Raw genomic sequence first — 6,105 nt, 5'->3', positions numbered from 1 at the left:
ATACCCCATTGGACCCTCATTGCATTGCTTTGAAGTCGTTTTGTGTGTGTGTGTGTGTGTGTGTGTGTGTGTGTGTGTGTGTGTGTTTAAGATTTTATTTATTTATTCGATGCAGAGAGAGAGATCACAAGTAGGCAGAGAGGCAGGCAGAAGGAGAGAGGGAAGCAGGCTCCCCACTGTGCAGAGAGCCTGATGGGGAACTCAATCTCAGGACCCTGAGATCATGACCTGGGCCGAAGCCACATCTTGTCTCTCGGTCCTCTTCAGGAACTCAACTTAAGGCAAAGACCCAGCTTTTAAACATGGCTTTTGAATTTCTAGTGACAGAAACACAAATCATGCAGTGATAAAAACAACAGAAACTAATGCACGTAGCTGAGAAGTCCAGGTACAGACCTGGCCTCTGACATGGTCAGCTGCTCACACGCAAAGGACGTTAACCTTTCTGTGGCTCTCTCTCTGGCTCTTCACCTCTCTCCCAGCCCTAACTTCTCTCTGTTTTGTTTTTCTTCATATCATTTTATTCTCAGGAAGAGAATTACCTGAGGCAAAAGGAAAAGTGTGCCCCCATTAATCCATATTTGTATACATTTTTAATGTCTAAATTTTTTTTCCAGAATTAGATTTTTATTTTTACTTTTTTATTGCTATTGTTTAGGTTTTTTTTCATAATCATAAATTTAACTCTGCAATCCAGCTAGAAGACTTGGAAGGGAATAAGGAAAATATGGAAGCCATAGAACGGTAGCAAGAGTACAAAGATTATAGGTTGTTTTGAGCAGATGGGGCTAAAGGGGTACTTTCCTGAGCAGCAGAAGGAATGGTTTTGTAGTTAAGATTAAACACAAGTCAAATTTGTTACATTTGTCCACAGTCAGCAATGGTGATCTTCTTGCTGATCTTCTTGCTATTCCTGGACCCAAACTGCTTCACGGCTTTGGTAATATTCATGTTGTCTTTCACTTTGCCAAAGACTACATGCTTTCCATGCAGCCACTCAGTCTTAGCAAGGCAGATGAAAAACTGGGAACTGTCTGTGTGGGGTTCAACACTTGTCACAGACAAGATGCCAGGACCATGGGCTTCAGGATGAAATCCTCATCATCAAACTTCTCCCCATTGATGGACTTGCCACTGGTGCCATGATGGCCTATGAAGTCACCACCCTGACACAGAGATCCCAGAATAATCCTGTGAAAGTAGGAACCTTTAAAACCAAATTCTTCTTGCCAATGCTTAGAGCATGAAAGTTCTCTGCTGTCTCTGGAACTTTATCCCAAGAGCTCACTGTCCACAATGATGTTGAAGAACATGGTGGGTTGACCATGGCTGGGAGGAGCAGGTGACTCTGGGATGGTGGTGTTTGCAAGGTCTGGAAGTAGATGTTTAAAATATTGATGAGGAGTTTGCTTCTGCTAGAGTTCAATTGTAATAAATTATCTTCAGAGCAAATAAAATACTTATACTTAAAATATTATTCTGAGTTTTAATACATATGCTTTTCAATTTTTTCAAGATTTTTCCAACTATTCTAATATTCTGGGGAAAAAATGGCCATTAAAAATATATAGAGAGGCACTTAGGTGGCTCAGTCAGTTAAGTGTCTGCCTTCAGCTCAGGTCGTGATCCCAGAGTTCTGGGATCGAGTCCCACATTGGGTTCTTTGCTCAGCAGGGAGCCTGCTTCTCCCTCTGCCTACCTCTCTCTTTCTGACAAATAAATAAATAAAATATTTAAAACATATATATCAAGGGAGAACATTTTTCCTTTTACCTGAAGCTCCAATAGAGCTCAATATGATATTATCTTCATTTAAAATTTTGATATTTTGTCCTAAGTTATTTTAATTAATTTTTATTTTTTAAATGTAAATTTAAATTATAATCTATATATCTGAATCTTTTTGGCACATCCTCAAATTTTGCAAACTGGTGCAGCCACTGTGGAAAACATCTGGAATTTCCTCAAAAACCTAAAAATAGAACTATCCTATGATCCGGTAATCACACTATTGGATATTTACCCAAAAAAATACAAAACACTATTCAAAGGGATACATGCACCCCTATGTTTATTGCAGCATTATTTACAATAGCCAAATTATGGAAGCAGCCCAAGTGTCTGTCGATAAATGAATATATAAGAAGTTATGAAAAAAAGAATGAAACCTTGTACCCCTGGGGCTAATAATACATTATATGTTAATAAAAAGATAAAATAAAATAAAAGAATGAAACCTTGTCATTGCAACAACATGGAGTGAGTTAAGAAATACGCTAAATGAAATAAGTCAATTAGAGAAAGAGAAACACCCTATGACTTCACTCATATACGGAATTTTAGAAACAAAACAAATAAGCAAAGGGAAAAAAACAAGAGAGACAGAAAGAGCAACTAAGAAATAGACTCTTAATTATAGAGAATCGACTGGTAGTTACCAGAGTGGAGGTGGGAGAGGGCGGTGAGGGAAATAGGTGATGGGGATTATGAGTACACTTATTGTGATGAGCACTGAGTAATGTATAAAATTGTTGAATCATATATTGTACACCTAAAATGAACAAAACTCTATATGCTAAGTATCTGGAGATTAAAAGATCAATATAAATTAAATTAAAGTAAATAAATAGGTGCTCTTTTCTTAGGACCACTTCAAGAGCATCAACCACATCTCTCCGATGGCATGATCTGTCCGGTGGTTGATCTTGCTGCTAATTTGGCCACATGGTTAGCAGCCCAGTCCTCTGCTGATGAGGACTGTTGTACCCTACCTGTAAGAGGCTTGCTCATAGCCTCCTCCATACTATCCAGGCACTCACAACTTGAGTATATTTGGGAACGGGGAACCGGGATCTCTTCTAATCAGAATGGTAGCTGAAGCTGCTCTCACTGAGCAGCTTATTTCAGCAAAAAGATTTCAACCTAGGACTCCCTCCTCTTGAGTTGTAGAATTCTCTACATGAGGGCCAGAATTGCTCAGATTGTCTCATCCCCTCAAGACCTCACTGCCCATCTTCTTCCTGCCTTTGAACTTAGTATGTAGCCCAGGGCTCCTCAGAAGACTCTGCACTGGTTCCTTTAAGAGGGATAATAACTGATACTTTGCATTAAGCTGATCTCTCCAGTGGAAGTAACCATCTCTTACCCATGGGATCACTTCTTACACATCCAGGGCCACCAGGCACCCCAGTGCCCTAGCCCACTCTCCTGAGCACAGGAAAAAGACTGTCAGTTACCTAGGGCTCTCCATAACAAGTCCTACTAACCATCTTCTTTCTCAAGGACTACTGCATTTCCTAGAATCTAACGTCTTTTCAGAACTCCATTTAGTTTTCTTGGACACATGGTGAGTGAGAATATTTTTTAAAAATAAATTGTATTTTTATATCCTAGTAGCCAACAGTCAAATTTAATTTAAGAAAATAATGCCATTTACAAAGAAGAATATGAAATCCTTAGGGATGACTCTGACAAAAGCTGAACAAGACCAATACCCTAAAATCTAAACATTATTGAGACAAAGTAAAGACTTAAAAACATGGAGATGTGGAGCGCACTTATGGATCAGAAGACTCACTGTTGAGGAGTCCATTCTCATATCTATAGATTCAGCACAGTCCTTTTCAAAACTCCAACAGGGTTTTCTTTTTCAGAAATTTAAAAGCTGATTCTAGGGCATCTGGGTGGCTCAGTTGGTTAAGTGTCTACCTTCAGCTCAGGTCATGATCCCAGGGTCCTGGGATCAAGTCCTTCATCAGGCTCCCTACTCAGCTGGGAGTCTGCTTCTCCATAAGCCCTTCCCCCTGCTTGTTCTTGCTCTCTCTCTCTCTCTTAAATAAATAAATAAATAAATAAATAAATAAATAAATAAAACCTATTTGCAAAATAGTTGAACCAAATATTAGCTTGGAAAAATATTTATAACTACAAAATAAAAAGAGCCTTTTTAAAAAAAACATATTGACCAGGAGGCCTAGGTGGCTGAGTCCGTTAAGCATCTGTCTTCGGCTGAGGTCATGATCCTGGAGTCCTAGAACAGGGTCCCACGTCAGGGTCCCTGCCCAGAACAGTGTTGGGAACATAGTATCTTCTGTTTTGTTTTGTTTTAAGATTTTATTTATTTATTTGCCAGAGAGAGAGAGAGCAAGAGAGCACAAGCTGGGGGAGTGGCACTCAGAGGGAAAGGAACAAGCAGACTCCCAGCTGAGCAAGGAGCCCAATAAGGGACCCCATCCCAGGATCCTGGGATCACGACCTGAGCTAAAGGCAGACGCTCAACCGACTGTGCCACCCAGCCCTCCCTTCTGTTCATTTTTTTAATATTGTATTTTAAGGATGTATCAATTCATAAGCGCTTGAAAATTAGAAAAACAAAAAGTGTTAGACAAAAAACTGGACCTTTACCACAGGTAGTTTGAGGGACACTGACTTAATGGGTCTTGTTTATCTTTTCCACACATGTATAAACTGAGCCATAGGAAAACTCAGCTAAGAGGTGGCTAGATCATAGGACTGGCAGATCCCTGCATCCCCTCCTTGTGTTCTCAGTCCCCTTCTGCTGTGCAATCTCTCGCTGTTAGCTTGCTAATACACGAAGCTTAGGTCGTTCAAGTGTGTGAGGTGTTAAACTGGCTCACAGGGGACCAACAGTGTGCCCTTACTCTGAACGTTTCCCCAGACCACTGTGACAGATGACACCCCAGAAGTTGTGCAGTGGGGTTCTCACCCTGACTGGCTGGCAAGCAAGGCCTGGAGTTTCATTAGTACTGGATTCGCCTTGCTAAGTAAACATGCTTATTTGGTTTTAATATATTAGGCTTTGCTATTCAGAGCTAGATTAAACTGTCAATCATCTCCCCCATATTTCATATTGTTTCCTCTGGGCAGGGGCATGCGTGATGTTACACATGTCTCGCCAATAAAACAGCCCTCTGGATTGAAATCTGTTCGGGACTTAGAGCAAGATGTCAAATTAATTGTACCGAAATAATGAGTTAGCACCAAATGCTAATTAAATATTGATGAAAGTCATACTTTCAATTATCTTCATTATGGCCCCATGTTTTATGTAGGCATTAAATGCTTGCAGAATGGCTACGTCTGGTAATTAGCTCAGCACTATTAAAAAAAAAGGAAGAAGACGCCTGTGTTATTGCCCTCCATATTAAAAGCACTTAGAAACCACTTGGAAAATGGAAACTCTGAAAAGAGGCAGTACTTTTTTTCTGAAAATGTTTGAAGTTCTATGAATTCTGTACTTCCTGTTCGTAGTAATGGATACTCTCTCTCTCTCTTTTTCATTTTTTCAGCTGGACGGATTAGAAGTCAGAAGGCTCCTCGGAGTCCCCACTGAGCTCTGCTGAATCATGGCTTTTTCCACTCTGGTTAACTTCTGGCAGCCTGTCCTTTTAAACACCTATCCGGCCTTTTACCCTTTTCCTGCCTGGAGGTACGATGGCTGCTTATGGCCAATACGACCGCTGCTTCCATGTATGGAATCGTGTTCAGATGTTCCTCAGAGCACAGTCCTGGCGCTACGGGCTTCAGAATCACCTGGGTTACTATTTAACGTGTAGACTCTCCAGCTCCCGCCCCCCCCCCCCCCGCCCCCAGGTGACCCGGCACAGGAGGAGGAGGCCAGGCCTGTGGATGGTACAGTTTGACAACTAATACGTCACGGCATTTTCCATCCTGGTTGCATAGTAGAACAGACCTGGGGTTTTTTAATAGAGACTTCCCCGATCTTACTAAGGGCCACGGTAAACATGGGTACGTGTGAACATACGAGCACACGCACAAACACGTGTTATGTGATTCTAATGTGTCATTAGGGTGGGGAACCAGTATCATGGGGCCTTAAACAGTATGTAAGCTCTGCCGTCCTTTCTGCTTAGAAAGTTCTTCCCACTTCTATGCTTGAAGATTTCCCTTTCCTTTCATTGTTAGTGATGCACCTTTCTTGGAAATGTGAACATACTCGTGCTGGTTGGTCATTTGTCTGTCTGTTTTCAGATCCACTCCTTTGAATAGAAAGCACCCTCAGGGGAGGAATTTAGTGCCACGGCGGCGACATCTTATCACGGAGCCATTGAAGCAAGCCTTGGG

At 41.3% G+C, this 6,105-nt stretch overlaps 1 pseudogene; it reads right to left on the bottom strand.

Annotated features, from left to right (window-relative positions):
* Positions 1-858: 858 nt before the first annotated feature.
* LOC123950446 lies at positions 859-1,327 on the bottom strand (annotated as a pseudogene).
* Positions 1,328-6,105: the final 4,778 nt, after the last annotated feature.

The sequence above is a fragment of the Meles meles genome, chromosome 9 (genome assembly GCF_922984935.1).
Source record: "Meles meles chromosome 9, mMelMel3.1 paternal haplotype, whole genome shotgun sequence".
NCBI lineage: Eukaryota > Metazoa > Chordata > Mammalia > Carnivora > Mustelidae > Meles > Meles meles.
This window is presented reverse-complemented; position numbering and strand designations above follow the sequence as displayed.